Source organism: Crinia signifera, chromosome 11, assembly GCF_055691185.1.
Source record: "Crinia signifera chromosome 11, ASM5569118v1, whole genome shotgun sequence".
Lineage (NCBI taxonomy): Eukaryota > Metazoa > Chordata > Amphibia > Anura > Myobatrachidae > Crinia > Crinia signifera.
In genome coordinates this window covers 118,785,320-118,804,730 of record NC_139227.1, presented here as the reverse complement: position 1 = coordinate 118,804,730, position 19,411 = coordinate 118,785,320, and the positions used below count along the sequence as shown (strand labels likewise).

At 47.6% G+C, this 19,411-nt stretch overlaps 2 protein-coding genes across 2 annotated transcripts in view; one reads left to right on the top strand and one right to left on the bottom strand.

The window, feature by feature from the left end:
• Positions 1-11,932, bottom strand: part of CHST1 (carbohydrate sulfotransferase 1) — a 36,354-nt gene extending 24,422 nt beyond the window's left edge. The window contains exon 1 of the mRNA XM_083164535.1: positions 11,475-11,932. The gene's annotated coding sequence lies outside the window, so the exon portion shown is untranslated. The remainder of the gene's footprint in view (positions 1-11,474) is intronic.
• Positions 1-19,411, top strand: part of LOC146045576 (transmembrane protein 263-A-like) — a 282,338-nt gene that overhangs the window by 204,002 nt on the left and 58,925 nt on the right. The gene's annotated exons all lie outside the window — the stretch shown is intronic.

The window sequence follows — 19,411 nt, the reverse complement described above, 5'->3', positions numbered from 1 at the left end:
CACTCAGGGCCTCACCAAGATATCATTATTTTTATAATAACTGTATTGTCTTATTATAATATTTTATATTGTGTTTAATAAATCATATTTCTTGGAATACACTGCACACGGTTCATTTAGCGCAGCAGAAATCCCCCCTTTATCTTTGTGAGTTCTTATGTGGGATTGACCCCCACAATAATTTGCTGCAGCTTGACGAAACAGCACATACCTCTAGTGCCCCCACCATAACTTGTTATCGGGGGGGGGGGGGGGGGGGGGTGATGGTCATGCTTCAGTCGCAGCATGGTCCCCATTAACGAGGACCTTCCTCATCCGAACATGCAGGACAAAAAAGGGGGTGGGGGGCAATAACTACGCACGGGAGTGCACATCGTTAACGACATTGAGTGTACACGCAACTGTTCACAATATCGCTCGGAAAGCCCCAGTGTGTATTGTGCTGATGGATAAAATAGATACAATTTGCTTATTTAAAAAAAAAAAAATCTAAAAAATTTCTCAATAACAAACTTGTGGCCTAGGGGGCGTCATTAAACAAATCATTCTGATACTCTAGGGCACCGTGATTCCAACATGTTTGTGAATCCCTGCCCTGTGGCATACAGGAAAACCTGGCATACAGTAGTGACATAGCCAAGGGCTGGTCTTAATGTAACAATGACAGTGACATGCATCACACCTCAAACTATAATGTTATGACAATGCACAATCGCACACAATCAGTGGTTCCCAAACTCCATTGGCAAAAGACACCTCACAGTCCAGGTTTAAGGATATCCATGCAATCAGTATTGTATCTCAATCTGTCTGCACGAACCTGGATGTCCTTAAAAACTAGCGCCAAATGCACTAAGCTTCAAAAGTGATAAAATGGAGAGTGATAAACCACCAACCAATCCGCTCTTGCCTGACATTTTTCAAACACAGCCTGTGACATGGCAGACAGGAGCTGATTGGTTGGCTGTTTATCACTCTCCATTTTATCACTTTTGAAGCTTAGAGCATCTGACTCCTAGACTGTCAGGATACCTTGAGGACTTGGTTTGGGGAACGCTGTTCTATACAATGATACCCCCTCTATGTTGTATCACGCCCCATGTATCATTACACAGGCACACTGGACAGACACAGCGTCATCGGTTCTCATGCACTATTATGATCAATTCTGCCATTATTCTAGTCAGAATATTTATCATAAGGTGACCCACCATCCACCTTTAGGGAGGACAGTCCTTCTTTTGTAAGTTCTGTCCTCCGTTATGTCCTTTATTGCCCTTAATAACATTGCTGCAGCGGCGGTGGCGGTTCTGCGCGCAGAGAGGTCTGATCGCAGAAGCCACCGCCGCAGCAATGTTACTGCTGATCCTTTCCTGGGCTCAAATAGTAGCTTCTGCACACGCACAGAAGCACTGTATGCGGCCATAATATAATAGTCTCATGGGAGCTGCTGCTGTGCACACCCGCACAGCACGCCCAGCACAGGCCCTTTCTCAGAGGAGGAGGTAAGAGACCGCTCAGGGCACAGTGGCCGTATTGGAGATGGGGGCAGCAGAGAATGAGGGAGGTGGGGGGGGGGGGGAGATGTCAGTGCTGATATGTGTAAAAATGTTTAAATGGGGATGTACAAAATAGGGTCGCCTTTTATTTTTCGCTAACTGGGTTTGTAGGCCATGCCCCCTTGCCACGCCCCCAAATTTGGGGCCGTGTCCCTCCTGCTATGGATTAGAAGTTGTGAGGTATGAGTCACTGGGGGCCCACAGTATATGCTTGCACCTGAGCCTACGAGTCGCTAAGTCCGCCAATGCCCACCCTGCCAGTCCCGCCACTGCCCACCCTGCCAGTCCCGCCACTGCCCACCCGGCCTGTCCCGCCACTGCCCACCCTGCCTTTCCCGCCACTGCCCACCCTGCCTGTCCCACCACTGCCCACCTTGCCTGTCCCGCCACTGCCCACCTTGCCTGTCCCGCCACTGCCCACCCTGCCTGTCCCGCCACTTCCCACCCTGATTGTCCCGCCACTGCCCACCCTGCCTGTCCCGCCACTGCCCACCTTGCCTGTCCCGCCACTGCCCACACTGCCTGTCCCGCCACTGCCCACCCTGCCTGTCCCGCCACTGCCAACCTTGCCTGTCCCGCCACTGCCCACCCTGCCTGTCCCGCCAATGCCCACCCTGCCTGTCGCGCCACTGCCCACCCTGCCTGTCCCTCCACTGCCCACCCTGCCTGTCCCTCCACTGCCCACCCTGCCTGTCCCTCCACTGCCCACCTTGCCTGTACCGTCACTGCCCACCCTGCCTGTCCCGCCACTGCCCACCCTGCCTGTCCCACCACTGCCCACCCTGCCTGTCCCACCACTGCCCACCCTGCCTGTCCCTCCACTGCCCACCCTGCCTGTCCCTCCACTGCCCACCCTGCCTGTCCCGCCAATGCCCACCCTGCCTGTCCCGCCACTGCCCACCCTGCCTGTCCCTCCACTGCCCACCCTGCCTGTCCCTCCACTGCCCACCCTGCCTGTCCCGCCAATGCCCACCCTGCCTGTCCCGCCACTGCACACCCTGCCTGTCCCACCACTGCCCACCCCTCCACTGCCCACCCTGCCTGTCCCACCACTGCCCACCCTGCCTGTCCCGTCACTGCCCACCCTGCCTGTCCCGCCACTGCCCACCCTGCCTGTCCCGCCACTTCCCACCCTGCCTGTCCCGCCACTGCCCACCCTGCCTGTCCCACCCTGCCTGTCCCGCCACTTCCCACCCTGCTAGTCTATTTCGGTTTAATCCTTGTTTCTTGTTTTTTACGATATTTTTTTCTTCAAATTATTTGTGTCCTGTTCATGGTAAGAAAGCTGGTCACCGTATTTATCAGAATCCCAAGACTGCAGGATGGATCCTAAGTCCTCTGTACATAGAAGCAAAGTTCCATCTAAGTCCAGACCAAATACAAACTTCATAATGCTGATGCTCCTAGCACTACTGTGTGTGTGTGTGTGTGTGTGTGTGTGTGTACAATACTACTGTGTGTGTGTGTGTGAGAGACGTGTGGTACTACTGTGTGTGTGCCGGTTAGTACTACTGTGTGTGTGTGCAATACTACTGTGTGTGTGTGTGAGAGACGTGTGGTACTACTGTGTGTGTGCCGGTTAGTACTACTGTGTGTGTGAGAGACGTGTGGTACTACTGTGTGTGTGTGTGTGGTACTACTGTGTGTGTATGACGTGTGGTACTACTGTGTGTGTGTGTGTGTGTGTGTGTGTGTGTGAGACGTGTGGTACTACTGTGTGTGTGTGTGTGTGTGTGTGTGTGTGTGTGTAGTTCTACTGTGTGTGTATATGTGTGTTTGTGTGTAGTACTACTGTGTGTGTGTGTATGTAGTACTACTGTGTGTGTGTGTGTGTGTGTGTGTGTGTGTGTGTGTGTAGTACTACAGTGTGTGTGTAGTACTACTGTGTGTGTGTGTGTGTGTGTGTGTGTGGTACTACTGTGTGTGTGTTTGTGTGGTACTACTGTGTGTGTGTGTGTGTGTGTGTGTGTGTGTGTGTGTGTGTGTGTGTGTGTGTGTGTGGTACTACTGTGTGTGTGTGGATTCAGGGCATTAAACAGCGCATTAGCCATGGCAGATTCTGCAAGCTGGTAATTAGGCTCAGACCAGATAGGGGTCCGGCCCCCCTCTAATGTAACATACTGCACCAAATGCAGGTGATCCTGAGTCTCAAAGCCCATCGGTCTCAGCACAGTTGGGCAGTGTGAACTGGTTCCTCAGATTACCCGGCATTAGCTTTAGCTGCCCAGGAACCTCTTCTGTAAGTGAGTTGTCTATCAAGAAGCAGCAGGGCTCTGTTTACATCTGATGATGACTTATTACACATGGAGAGTCCATGATTAATAGCACCACATATACACGTGGCCGTGTGTGTGTGTGCAGAGAACACGCACTGTATGATGTGCCCACAGCCCCGCCATGCCCGGCACATGAACTGACCCTCACTCTGATCGGGAACATTAAAGTGATTGAACGTGACTGTGCCCTGCAGTTTTCATGCCACTGCTTCCTGCGCTGCCTACTAAGCACGGTGCCCAGGCTACACAACACCTCCCTTTCTGTGTGTATACTGTATATTTGTTCGTCGGGAGGCTTGCCACCTAGCAACAGCTGGTGGGTTGTAGTGCAAGCCTCCCGACGATCGCTGGAGAAGGAAAAGTGAAAAGAAATTTCACTTACCTTCTCCACAGCCGGGGGAGCGGGCTGATGCCGCCAGAGCCTGTAGGCGCGTGCGCGCGCATGACGCGCGCGCGCGCGCGCACGTAGTACACGGCTCTGGGGCTACTGCACATGCGCGCATATTAATGAGGCGCATGCAAATGAGCTCTGTGACGCGCTCACGCTGGGCACGTGAGCGCACAGAGTATAGTAGCTAACAGCCCGCCCCCTGCTTCAGATTTTACCTCAGCGCTGAAGATGGAGGACACTGTGTCTGTCTCTGCTACAGACACTCTCCCTGTGTCCCCTTCAGCCAGCGCTAGGAGCCTCAAACACAGAAAGAGGCTGCCTAGTGACACTTCCTCATCTGAGGACATTATTTTTAAAAGAAGAAAGCTGTTTAACCCTGTCAGGTCTGCAGACACCAGGGACAGCTCTGAGGTAGACAGTACACCTCAGGATAGTGATTCCCCCTCCAGCTCAGCATCGCTACAGGGGAGGAAAAGCACAAGTAAGAGGAGACATGTGAGCAAAAGCTCCAAGAGAGACGCCTGTTCAGGACTAATCGTCTCATTCCCAGGTATTGCCCGAAGTAGGAATACCTCAGCGGTACGCAATAAACCGCAGTCTCCTGCCCACGGGCACACTCCCCGAGCCTCAGATAAGTATAAGAGGTCTCAGGGCTTACGTAAGGGGGCAAGTAAGCATCGCCCCTTAAGTCCAACTGACTTACAAGATGTACGCAGCCAGGCCTCAGTAGACTGGGAGTCTGAGGAGGTGACTAGAACCTCTGCGTCCTCTAAGAGAGGCGAATATAGTGACCTGCAGATGGCCAGGGTGGCACTAGCAGGAGTCTCACCCCCGAATAAAATGTATTCCTCCCACTGGGCCTTACAGGAAAAGTCCGAAGTCCATAACTTTGCACAGTTAGCCTTCAGGACATCCCTCGTTAAAGAGGATGAGATGGTTCTGCGTAACCATACAGGGATCCCAGATATCCCCGCCCTGTTCGCCCCTGACATTGACCCGGCATTGTCTTCACTTATCGGTGATAAGACCCAGAGTGACTCAATTGACAAGCTGCTCAGGAAAATCCAACTGAAGGTTTCCGACGCGGCGGGCCCCCTGCTGTTCGTACTGAACAAGGCGGAGAAAGAGGGCACCGCGAGCAGCTCCTTAGATTCCCTAGTGGCATCAAAGGCAGCACTCCTGAAGGCAATAAGCAGAGCCACCCTTATGGTTGGGCAGACTTTCGAGTTTATTTCCAACACCCGCAGGTCCCGTTGGCTGTCCAGAGCAGGGCTAGCCGACTTAGCGCCCAAACCAGCGGAGGTCCCTAACCTTACTGACTCCGATTTATTCGGCCCCGACTTCATAGATGAAGTCAAGATCCGGTATAAGGCACGCAAGTCGTTTGCGGATCTAAAAAGCCACCAGTCTTCCAAACGGCCCTTTCGTCAGGAGGGTCGTTCTGCCACGGCCAGCAGTGCGACCCGTGACTACCGAGACTATAGAGGCTCCACCCGAGGCCACAGAGGAGGCTACTCCAGGTCCCGGAATTCCAGAAGTGCGGCTCCCTCAACCTCCTTCCCCAGGAGAGACAGAGGAAACGGTGAGTGTACCAGAAGCACAGCCGCACCTTGGCCTCTCACAGGCCATACACCAGTGGAGAGAAATTACAACAGACAAATGGTTGTTAAAAATTATAAAACAAGGTTTATCCCTTCCGCTGCTGAGATTTCCTCGCCAGAGAATCCCATGCACAATAAACGCCAGTCCTCTCTTAGACAAGGTGTTAGTCACAGCCTTGTCTCAGGGAAGGATAGAATTGGCGGACACGTCCAAAACAGGTTGGACAAGTCACCTCTTTCCCGTAAGGAAACAGGACGGCTCCTACAGACCGGTTCTGAACGTCCAATCTCTGAACCAGTACATAAGACATCGTACGTTCAGAATGGAGGGTCTAACAGAGGTACCCTTCATTTTGACACAGAACGACTATTGCATAAAGATAGACCTCAAGGAGGCCTTTCACACCGTACACGTCCATCCCAATCACAGAAGGTTCCTGAGGTTCCTCTGGAACGGCACCCTCTACCAATGGACCGTCATGGTTTTTGGTTTGTCCAATGCCCCTTACACCTTCACACGACTTATGAAGGCGGTGATAACACACCTTCGCCAGAAACAAGTCCGATGCATAATTTACTTGGACGACCTCCTAGTCGTACATTCAGAGCAGGAGACACTACTCTCCCAGAGAGACACAATAATATCACTTCTGCTCGGCCTAGGCTTCTCAATAAATTATCCCAAGTCAGTCTTAACACCTTCCCAATCGATTACATTCCTGGGATTCGTAATAGATTCCCGTTCTTTCTCTATCGCAGTGCCGCCAGAGAAATGGACAGACATACAAGCCTTTGTCTCCCACATTATAAAGCGTCAGCTCAGCCTGAGAGACCTCGCAAAGATCATAGGCAAAATGAGAGCTTTAGACCCCGGGTTCCTTCATGCACCCCTTATTTGCAGACACGCTCAGAACCGTCTAGGTTTCCTTATCAGGATAGGCCTTACCTGGTCACACAGGATCAGGCTCACGCCGATAGTTCGCGAAGAGATACAGAGGTGGACAGTGCTGCCCATTCCTCCCCCCAGACCCCTGCAGGATCCTACACCGGTTATCATCATAACCTCAGACGCGTCACTCACGGGGTGGGGAGCCTTTACTCGCGACAAGGCTGTGAGGGGCAGGTGGTCCAGGCAGGACTCACAGGCCCATATCAACCTCCTGGAGCTAAGAGCAGCCAGACTAGCCTTAGCGGCCCTAGTCCCCCCGCAGGCTCATCATATTCCCATTCAAGTCCGTCTGGACAACAAGACCGCAGTCTCTTATATAAACAAGATGGGCGGCACAAGGTCCTTGCCTCTCTGCCAGGAGGCAATAGACATCTGGGAGTGGGCGGTTCAGAGATCCATCCAGTTATCCGCAATATATGTTCCCGGAGAGCTAAACGAGTTGGCAGACTCTCTCTCCAGAACTCGCCTCACACTAGACAGAGCAACTCTAAGGCCAGAGATCTTTCGCAAGATCGTGACAGCTTTTGGGCAGCCAGGAATAGACCTCTTTGCGACACCATTCAACAATCAGGTTCCGACTTTTGTGTCCAGGATATGGTCCCAGGGGGCATTCCAGACAGATGCTATGTCATTCCCCTGGACGAACCTAGTCCTTCCATATGCCTTCCCTCCACCAGCCTTGCTGTTGAGGGTACTACACAAAATCAAGTCGGACAGGGTACCCCAGATTATTCTGGTATACCCGATCTGGCCATCCAGAATTTGGTTTCCCCTAATCAGCCAACTACAGAAGGGCCCCAAGATCCCCTTAGAGATCTCGGGAGAATGTTTTCAGGGTACCCAGGACTTACTACAGAAACTGCCACAATGCATGTGGATGGCGACATTGCTAGGTTGTTAGCACACTCAGATCTCTCAGCATCATCAACCGCACTAATCAATGCTTCACTGAGACCCAGAACCAAGGCTAGATACAGCGCCATAATAAGAGAGTTTATTGCCTGGCAAAACACCAGACCCAATGCTCGTCCCTCAGCACCAGTGAATTCAGCAATTGATTTCCTATCCCATAAATATGATACAGGCTCAGCCTCGGCCACCATACGTTCGTATGGTTCCGCGCTCACCCTTCTAATCCCAGGGTTTTCAGAGAATAGGTTATACTTACGCTTACTCAAAGGTATCTTCCTATCTAGACCAGCACGACCACGCTACTCAACCACCTGGGACATTGAACCCTTTCTCAACCACTTAGCCACCATTCCTTCTACATCCGAAGCCCCTAGCCTATCGAGGAAACTGGCTTCCCTGATGGCTTTAGCTTTCGCGGCAAGAGGTGCCGAGTTATCGTTAATAGACATTTCCGACCCATGGATGACCGCAACCCCAGCGGGTTTTCACATCATACTCAAAGGGCACACAAAGACAAGCTCTATCCTCAGGCCCCTCGTAGAGTTTGACCTAGTTAGAGATCAGTCTGACCCCGCCCTATGCCTGGTAGATTGTTTGTCGGCATATTTAGCCCTGACAGCACCGATAAGAGGTGAACTTTCCCAACTGTTCATTACGTGTCGTAAACCCTTTCGCCCAGCCAGACCGGGAACAATCCGTGGTTGGATTGTGTCGGTCATGCGGGACGCGGGTATAGACACTTCACAATTCAAAGGGCACTCCCTCCGCGGAGCTGCAGTTACCTCTGCAGCAGCCAAGGGTTTGCCATTGCAGTGTATTATGCAGGCTGCTAGATGGTCCTCTACGCGTACCTTTGTAAGGCACTATTGGAGACCATCTGATCACCAAAAGGTGGAGTTCCTTAGAGCAACCACCAGGTATGTGGTAGTCTACCCACCAGCTGTTGCTAGGTGGCAAGCCTCCCGACGAACAAACAGTAGTTTGCAGGAATCTATGACCTGCAAACTTTCTTTGTTCTAGGGAATAGGATTGCCACCTAGCAACAGCGACCCACCCTACCCACCCGTTGCCTTGCTAGGTCTGGTGGTTTCTCTTGCTGCGATGCTAACTGTTTCCTTTCTCCTTTGGTTACAGGCGCTCCAAAGAATCAGAGCAAACAACAGGCGCAGCCAGCTAAGCAACAGAAATGATCCCAAGAAGTCCGTTTGGCTTCGTCGAAGCACCGCTTGAAGTTCCATTACTGATCGTACCTCATAGTATTTCCGTTGGTTGTCCAGTTACCCTACGGGCTAGATATTTCATCGCGCTCTTGTTGTCGAGCAGCAGTTATTAAACACGTTTATTCAGCATCATTCAGTCTCTTGTCTCTGATTGGGTACAAGTACTAGGTGGTGTTATATTCTATTTCATGTTCTAAGGATTGCCATCCGTAAGCTTCTGTAAAATCTGAAGCAGGGGGCGGGCTGTTAGCTACTATACTCTGTGCGCTCACGTGCCCAGCGTGAGCGCGTCACAGAGCTCATTTGCATGCGCCTCATTAATATGCGCGCATGTGCAGTAGCCCCAGAGCCGTGTACTACGTGCGCGCGCGCGCGCGCGTCATGCGCGCGCACGCGCCTACAGGCTCTGGCGGCATCAGCCCGCTCCCCCGGCTGTGGAGAAGGTAAGTGAAATTTCTTTTCACTTTTCCTTCTCCAGCGATCGTCGGGAGGCTTGCACTACAACCCACCAGCTGTTGCTAGGTGGCAATCCTATTCCCTAGAACAAAGAAAGTTTGCAGGTCATAGATTCCTGCAAACTACTGTTACTGTACCCCATACAATCAGATATACCCTTATTCTGGGAGATAGTGTATCAAAGGGCAAACAGTGTGAAAGCAACAATTGTAATGACTTGTGTTACACCCATTGTACAGTGCCAGTCTCCACCTGTGTACATGGGGGAGCGAAGCAGCTCCGGGATGGACAGACAGATAGATAGATAGATAGATAGATAGATAGATAGATAGATAGATAGATAGATAGCAGGAGATAGATAGATAGATAGATATGACAGACATTGATAAGCAATAGATATGACACAGATAGATAAACAGATATATATATATGCTGCAGATAGATATGACATAAATAGATTAATAGATAGATAGATAGATACAGTACAGTAGATATGACAGAGGTAGGTAGATAGATAAGCAATAGATATAAGATAGATAAATAAATAGATACATATGCCAGAGATAGATAGATAGATAGATAGATAGATAGATAGATAGATAGATAGATAGATAAGCAATAGATAGTATACATATAGATAGATAGATAGATAGATAGATAGATAGATAGATAGATAGATAGATATGACAGACATAGATAAGCAATAGATATGAGACAGATAGATAAACCGATAAATAGATATATATATGCTGCAGATAGATATGACATAAATAGATTAATAGATAGATACAGTACAGTAGATATGACAGAGGTAGATAAGCAATAGATATTAGATAGATAGATAGATAGATAAATAAATAGATACATATGCCAGAGATAGATAGATATATAGATAGATAGATATGACATAGATAGATAGATATGACAGAGATAGATAGATAGATAGATAAGCGATAGATAGTATACATATTGATAGATAGATAGATAGATAGATAGATAGATAGATAAATAAATAGATACATATGCCAGAGATAGATAGATAGATATGACATAGATAGATAGATAGATATGACAGAGATAGATAGATAAGCGATAGATAGTATACATATTGATAGATAGATAGATAGATAGATAGATAGATAGATAGATAGATAAATAAATAGATACATATGCCAGAGATAGATAGATATGACATAGATAGATAGATAGATAGATAGATATGACAGAGATAGATAGATAAGCGATAGATAGTATACATATTGATAGATAGATATGAGATAGATAGATAGATAGATAGATAGATAGATAGATAGATAGATATGAGATAGATAGATAGATAGATAGATAGATAGATATGACATAGATAGATAGATAAGCGATAGATAGTATACATATTGATAGATAGATATGAGATAGATATGACTGAGATAGATAGATAGATAAGCGATAGATAGTATACATATTGATAGATAGATATGACAGTGATAGATAGATAGATAGATAGATAGATAGATAGATAGATAGATATGACAGAGATAGATAGATAGATAGATAGATAGATAGATATGAGATAGATATGACAGATAGATATGAGATAGATAGATAGATATGACAGATAGATAGATAGATAGATAGATAGATAGATAGATAGATAGATAGATAGATAGATAGATAGATAGATAGATATGACAGATAGATAGATAGATAGATAGATAGATAGATAGATAGATAGATAGATAGATAGATAGATAGATAGATATGACAGAGATAGATAGATAGATATGACAGAGATAGATAGATAGATAGATAGATAGATAGATAGATAGATAGATAGATATGAGATAGATATGACAGAGATAGATAGATATGAGAGAGATGGACAGATAATAGAAGGATTGCAATGCGGGGCTTCCCCCACCACTTGCCCCCTGTGTTATCAGGTTCCTGGATGCTCCTCGCTGTAGACAATATCATCTTGTTGCATCTAGACCTCCCACCTTGCTACTATGCTGGGCCCTGACCATGGGAGAAGCGGAGGAGCACTGTGCCCCATGTCCCACCCCAGGAGCAGCGAGACACCGGGTGACTGCAGTGGATGGGTAGCACTTACCTCTCCAGCCTTGCCGCACCGTGCTAGGAGACAGGGAGCTGGGATCCTCAGTGAGGCTGCAGCAGAAGCCTTGGTGCCTTGTGAGAATTGTGTACATCATCCTCAGTGCAAGCCCACCAGCCTGTTACACTAATCTCATCCATCCTCACCGGCTCTGCTGTCTCTCTCTCTCTCTCTCGCCTAATTATTTAGGAGCAGCATGCTTGAGTCCAGTGAGTCTCTCTCCATAGGGAGACCCTGCCTATGGCTCCTGGTATCCAGTGCAAATCACAGAGTTACTTGTGAAGGGGAGCATCTGTGAGTGGGGAAGGGGAGGGTGAAGGAGGGAGGCAGACAGATGCAGGGCACCACAGCAATCTCACTGCAGTCCTGCTGCTGAAATGGATGTGTGCCTCCTTCCAGGGCACTGAGATATTCCAGCTTATAGGGCTGGGAGCAGCTGAGAGAAGGAGACAGGAGGGAGGGAGAAGAGGGAAAGGGGGGAGCAAGGGAGGGAGGCAGAGACATGAGGGAGAAGGAGAGCGGGGAGGAGGGATGGGAGAAAGTGTCACATACAAGGAGGCATGGGGAAGGAGCGAGGTGTGATACAGGGAAGAGGTGTTGGGAAGTAGACAAGCACTTTGCATATGGTGCCAGCAATATGGAGATAAACAAGTGTTACAAAATATCCTCTTGTTGCTTCCGGATTATTTATTTCAGTGTATGTTCTTCTCATTTTGCCACTTAGATGGGAGTCATTAGCATGTATGGCTCACCGGCAAGTTCACTGCAGTCTATACTAAGAGTGCCGGAATATGTACAATTTGTATAAGCAGTTATGGGGTTAATGCTGTGGTCAGTTCCGCAGTTAAACAGGCGTGTTGTAGTGCGCTGTTTGTTACCGGCCCCTCCGGTACCAGGTGCCTCAGAGCAAGTGTGCCTTTTGAAATACTGAGTGGTAAATTTACTAAGATTGGAGTTCTGTTGAAGATGGGATGTTTCCCATAGCAACCATTGTGCCATACGTATCACCTACGTAGGAGCCGGGATAGTGATTCTTCACTATTAGGAAGCGTACCAGGGGAGGGGAAAAGTGGTGTTAAGAGAGGCCAGGGCTGCCGAAGAGGAGCGATAATGCCCAAAAGCAAGTGTAACCACTCACCCTATAGTGGCATGGCGTGGCGCCACCCCCAGGCTCTGTCGGTGGCGGGGTGTCATCTACACTCACCAGTGTTTGTGGTGTTCTTTTAAGAAGAGTTAATGATATTGTTTTTCCTTTCATTTATTACTCACAACTCTTTGGGGGTGATGTACAGTATCAAGCCATTCAGAGAGCATCAACCAATTAGCGTCATTTGTCTACAACAGTCTGTCGACAACTTGGGTGGTATGCCCGGATTTTTCCGGACTCAGCTGCGCCGCCATTTGCTTCCCTAGCCTCCAGCCGCCATTCACTTTACAGTTAAATACATTCACTTGTCCAAAAATAAGAGGTTCTTGACAAAACCAAGATTTCAACGGAGATTGAATACCCCCCCCCCCCCTTATCTCTCTTCAAGGTTTGATGCACTTCCCCTATAGTGTTACTTTCGTCATAATTAAAATAAACCGGTATATTGTGAGTCCTGCTTATAGGTAACGACTTTCTCCCTTAGCATTCCCAATTTATATCCGCAACACACAACACTCTAACACCAACCTGTGACCTAATTTACTCAACATACATAACTTCTGTTTTCACAGCAGTATATGAATAAAATGTCTTGGTTAGATTTTAATTAGCACAGAACTAATTAAAGGGTAAGAACGGTAACAAAACATATCCAAAATATATGACTAAAAGTACAGAACAATTACGGTATACGGATCAACCTCGCTGTTTTTTTTCCTAGTTGACCAAATCGATCCATTGTAGAGGGTCAGACTGGCCCAACTGGAGGACAGGGGAAACTCCAGGTGGGCCAGGTTCTAGACTGTGAACTCAAATGATATGTTTAAACTCTATCAGAGGGACAGTTAATTTATCTGATAGAGCAGGACCTCGGATGAACACAATTCAACCTCCTGCCAATCAAAGAGGGCATTCGTGACACACCCTGATCCCGCCTCTTCTTGTCTGTAGGCTTTAACATAATGAACACATTTCCTGCCAGTCATTGTATTCAGGCTCCCTCTAAAATGAGTAATTTTTTAAATGAATTATGAGAATATGAAAAGATTGAACGTTTTTGGATAAATAAATAATTTAGCCTAGAACAGTGGTTCCCAACCCTCGTCCTCAACAGTTTGTGTTTTCCAGGTCACTTGTGGTTTTTTAAAATGTGACAGTTGGTGACACCCAGTGCACCAGTTGGGTGACTTGGAAAACTGCTAGGGGTTCTTGAGAATTGAGGTTGGGAACTACTGCCCTAGACCACCGGTTCTCAACGTTGGTCCTTAGGACCCCGCACAGTGCATGTTTTGCAGGTCACCGGACAGGTGCACTCATTACTGAACGACACATTTTAAAAGCTCCACAAGTGGAGCTCCTTATTTCACTTGATTCTGTGAGGAGAATGGCAAAACATGCACTGTGGGACTTTGAGAACCTGTGCCCTAGAGCAGTGATCCTCAACCTCGGTCCTCAAGGACCCCCCCAACAGTTTTCCAGGTCTCCTGGCAGTTGCACAGGTGCGCTCATTATTCACTGACACCTTTTAAAAGATCGCAGGTGGAGCTAATTAATTCACCTGTGATTCACCTGTGATTCTGTGTGAGACCTGGAAAACGTGCACTGTTGGGGGGTCCTTGAGGACCGAGGTTGAGAACCACTGCCCTAGAGGAACCATCTGTGTGGAACTCATTAAAAAAGACACCAGGAACATGGTAAAACTTCAGGGTGTAGCCGCCGTCACTAGAGATCCATGACCAGAGATTACTCCCCCAACAGCCCCCGCCAGGCCCCGCCATCCATCAGAAGGGGGCGTGCACCCTATTCCAACGGAGCTTCCCGATGCCGTCCGCTGCCTCCTCGATCGACGCCGCCGGTCCCCACCGCCTCTCCGCACCCAACCACCCACCCACTAACCCTGCTTGTCTCCCTGAAGCGAAGACAGGCAGGGTTCTGTCGCCCAGCCGCCGAGTGACTGTGACGCACGCACATCCCAGTCTAATGGAGTCCCTCTCAGCCATCGCTCGCCGGGGTGGACATTCTGGCGAGCACTGGAGCTGACTGAGAGGGGCTCAATCTGTAAGCAAAAGTCATTAAAAAGTGTGGAGATTTTTTGCAACAATTTTCGTGTAGTCAACAAGCAGATAAGTACCCGGCTAAAGCAATCTCAATAACAAGGGAAACGCTGTATAACCAGTATTTTTTTACACACTGAAGCCTGCACGGATGTGACTGATCCCTGCAGGCTTCTCCCAAATATGTCAGGAAAATTAAGTGTATTTTCCTGGTGTATTTGGCCGGCAATTACCGGCCGTTTACCGCTAATTAGCGGCCGTATTTTCAAAAGTAAATTAGGAATCACCATTCTTTTGAATGGTGATTCCTATTCATATTTAGCGATGGCGTATACATTCGTATTTGTAAAATACCAATACGAATGTGCCATAAATACGAATACGAAAAAGCCTAAAAAAATCGTATTTTACTATACAATTTAGGATTTTTTTTTAGCAGTATTTGGCTTAGTAAATTTCCCCCAGAGTGTTCATTTATTGCTTGACTTTCCATATTTCATTCACCTACCACCTGACCACTGGTCTGTGTACACATTACACACGGTGCATTTGCCAGAGCTTGTACTGTACTGTATATCCATCCGCCGCCGGATTAGTGGAGCATTATCCACCCAGTGGTGGAAATGTGTATTGCATGCTGTGTATGGTGATCTGTGCGCTCTCCAACTGTGGCACACCAAAACCCACGTCTAGGCGTGCTAACGGTATGAATAAGTGTGGCTCCATCTGTATCCTTCTCCCATGCAGAGCCCCAGCATTCCATGGCCCCATACATACAAGAATCTTACCATACATGTAGCGCAAAATATAGATGTGAAAACATATTTGCGCACACACAATTCACATTTGCCAAAATGATGTTAGCAACACAATAGTCAACATTTCCGCCACCACTAGGCAGCTTTAGGCCACTGGAGGGCAGTAGTTGGGAGCAGGGACCCCCCGGATGGAGGTGAGCGGTGGTCATTAACCACCCCCCCGGCGACTCGGCGGCCACCGCAACAACACCCACCCCCCTTCCAAAGTGACTTGGCGGCATCACCTAACACACACACACACCCCGGAGCATCACCCGGCAAATGTGAAGCGGTGCAGCGGCCGCATCGCACCACCTCCCCCCCCCCCCCCCGGAGCAGCACGCCGGCCATATTCAAACCACCCCCACCACCACCCAGAGCAGCACGGCGGCCATATCCCCCCCCCCCCCCCGTAGGAGCAACACGGCGGCCACATCGCGCATCCTCCTTCCCCCCACCTTGGAGCGGGTGAGCGCCGGGGCACCCCCTGTCGCCTGGGGCGCTTCTTGCACCAGCCCTGTTTATACTAACAATATGGTAGAACAAAACTGACATGTTCCTTCCTCCTAATGTCCTATGGAATATGCACTGGCAGTGATGTGTTCCAACATTGCATTGAGCATCTCATCAACAATTACCCTTATGAGATTATTGTAGTTGACATCCTCATTTGGGATCGCACCATGGAAGATCACATCTGCCTTTGCAAGGTCCTCCAAAGAATCAACATGCAGGTAAACCCTCAGAGTCAATTGTAAAGCACAACAGAATAAGCTGCACTATATAAGAAACCGTAAATAAATAAATGAGTCACTGAAGTCTGTATGTTGACTATAACCTAACCTCAGAAGAGCCTGATAAGACACAGGCTATCAAACACATGCAGGCCAGCATAGATAACTTGAGTCTGCAGCAGATTTTGGGTTTGACCAACTCCCTTTTTAAAATTTCTGCCACTTTACAGTGAGGTTACAGTCCCATTCTGGCAACTTTTCCACAACGATATTAAATGGTGTTGAATGGACTGCCATGCTAATTCTCTTTCTTGTTTCAAGGGTATGATCGCTTCAAGACCCATTCTGTGTTTCTGTGATGTGGATGTTCCTGTTCCGATCTTTTCTGGTGCTTCCCAGCATGGTCTGGGTGCTGCCAGCTTGCAGCATAACAAAACCTTTGTTTTGCTTCCAGGACCCTTACTAACACACATTATGCTTAGATTAATAAGGAACTGTTGGCATTCAAACCAACAAGTTCAAAAACATGTCAGATGCTCTGCAGAAGTCAAACCACTCATGATAAAACATCTCATTGCTCAAGACCATTGTCTGTGGGTAAACTGCCCACTGTCAGGTTTGAATGAGGACTGTAGAGGGAGCTCCCAACAGGACCAAAAACGATGTAGTGCAATCTTGTATGAGTGCAACAGGTGCCACCACCTAGGGGACATGTGTCAAACACCCATCTTAATGGACAATGAGTCCCCTGAAGAAGCACCTATTGGGGTGAAGGACAGCCCCATGCCAAGGACTGGTAAACTGAAGGAATATCTATATGGGATATCTAGCCCAATCCCTAAAATTCACCAGATGCTAAAATGGTCCCCATTGGGATATCTTGAGGTCTTAAGATTCATAGAGCAACTTTTTTGGGAACACTCTGATTTATCTGCAATTAAGACTGCAATATACCACTTAGCCTTCCAGTACCCATCTGTGGATCGCCATAGAAATGGTACTATAATATCTCATTCCCAGTTTGGAAAAACTTGTTACTTTTTTTATTGAATTTTATCAACACTATACACCACAATTGAAGTCTGTGATATATACCTTTTCCTAATTTTTTTTTATATATTGTGTATATCATTATTCTTATTTATATTGATATTGATTTTTACATTTATCTTAATTCTAGTTAATAAATGAATAAAGTGTATCATTGGGAACCATCTGTGTATATTTTCAGCCAGTGCCGGCATACCCCTATTTTTATATAGAAAGAATAAACAGATAAGAGATAACGTGTACAGTAAGACAAAATATAGAAATGATCAATATATAGTTGTTATCTACAAAAGATAGCTCAGACTGTGCCGATAATAATTCTGTAGACTGCAAAGATTGACCAAACGCGTTTCATCTTTGATTTATTGGTCTTCTCAGGGGGTTCACTTTCAGGAGGCTGCTTTTTTGGGCATCTCAAACCGCCAAAAGTAACAGGCGGTGGTTTGTGATTGCAATGCAGCAAATCCGGTACATTTCTTGAAGGTGTATAGGCAAAACACATACCGATGACAGGCGGTGGGGACACTCGTGGTCAGAATACGGAGGTTGGCATCCTAATGCAAGGAAATTCCGACAGGTATCTGATAAGTACACTAACCTTTGCCCTGCCCTTCCCTAACACCCCCCCCCCCCTCAGTCTAGCCATAACCCTCCACATTACTGCCTAACCCTAACCTACCTACCCCTCAGCCTAAATTCCTATACAGGTCAGGTCTCCCTTATCCATGTATTCCAAAATCCTAAATATTTGGAAAACCGTGGAGTTTCAAAATATTTCGGGAGGGGGGTTGTTTTTTCACCGGTGCACCTGTGCACTCACGCAATGCACCACTCGTGCAATGCAAGGCAGCCGTGGACGCCACGGGACACTGTGGATGTGGGGGCACCACCAGGGGACCAGGTACATATGGAAAAAAGTATATATTCCAAAAATCCCTTATCCAAAATGCTTGTGGTCCCAAGCATTTTGGATAAGGGATACTCAACCTGTACCTATATATAACTATAAAGCAATGGCATCTTGTGACTTATCTATTCAAAATATTTACTAGTGTGTAGAATGTCAGCACCAGCCAGCATTAGATTGGAAGGCAATGCTTGTCACAGATGAGATGGGAAGCCGCCCAGAGAAAGCTCAGAAGATTGTTTGGAGGTCACTGACTGTAGCCTGGAGAATGGAGGTATTTCCTGGTAATGAGCTGAACGGTACAAAGTATAACACCGTATAGATTTCTCTTGTTGGCTGTTTTTATTGGGTGCTTAAAGCCTGGAGATATAGAGTATAAATAGCATGCAATACAGATACGCTAGATTCTGCATGGTGAATGCCACCATCATTGCGTGTTATGACTCCACCTTCGAGCACAGTCTAGTTCTGTTTAAATGTATTTTATGTGACTATCATTACATGAAGGATGAGCAGCATTCTATCTGAGGAGAAACAGTCACGCTATACCTCTGTGACGCTGTTCAGGCTAAAATCTGTTCTCAATGGTGTCCAGATCACCCCAGATTATTGGGGTTGATAAGACTTGGACACAGCAGCAACATATTTTGATGCAGCCATTACTGCGTCATTCTGGAAATGCCATGGTCGATAAGTGTCCTATTGAGATGCAATTCCACCATTGTGGCAATATCAGCACACCTGAATGACCAACTAACCATTGCCGCTGGTGGTATCTATCGGAGATCACACCTGAATGCCAACTAACCATTGCCACTGGTGGTATCTATCGGAGATTACACCTGAATGACCAACTAACCTTTACCGCTGGTGGTATCTATCGGACATCGCACCTGAATGACCAACTAACCATTGCCGCTGGTGGTATCTATCGGACATCACACCTGAATGACCAACTAACCATTGCCGCTGGTTGCATCTATCAGACATCACCCCTAAATGACCAACTAACCATTGCCGCTGGTGGCATCTATCAGACATCACACCTGAATGACCAACTAACCATTGCCGCTGGTGGCATCTATCGGAGATTACACCTTAATGACCAACTAACCATTGCCGCTGGTGGCATCTATCGGAGATCACACCTGAATGCCAACTAACCATTGCCACTGGTGGTATCTATCGGAGATTACACCTGAATGACCAACTAACCTTTGCCGCTGGTGGTATCTATCGGACATC